Source organism: Bombus impatiens, unplaced genomic scaffold, assembly GCF_000188095.3.
Source record: "Bombus impatiens unplaced genomic scaffold, BIMP_2.2 scf_2440, whole genome shotgun sequence".
NCBI lineage: Eukaryota > Metazoa > Arthropoda > Insecta > Hymenoptera > Apidae > Bombus > Bombus impatiens.
Genome location: NT_178859.1, coordinates 3,690 through 4,083, shown reverse-complemented (window position 1 = coordinate 4,083; position 394 = coordinate 3,690).

Sequence of the window (394 nt, the reverse complement as noted above, 5' to 3'; positions counted from 1 at the left end):
CGTTTTATCACTGCAAGAAACAGCTCGTAGGCTGTGCAACCTAAAATTCCGGCGGCAATTCCTAGCATGTAGTATCGGTTAGTTTTCACTCTTGATAATACGTCAAGTACTTATCTGTAATTGTAATACGCAGAATGCAATTTCCTCCCCCCCCCCCCGGCGGAATTGATGATTCGTAGTGATGTTCCTAAATTATTTCTCACTTCTAATTACTTGCATACCATTGTTTAAAATTGCATTTCTATTCCATCCTACATTACGATAAACTTAACATTTCGTTTCGGATATTCATCGCACTGATGCTTTGTTATATCATAAACCAAGTGCGGACTTTTATATATTTATGAGAAATCTGAAAGCAAAAAAAATGTTCATTATTACACATTAATATACC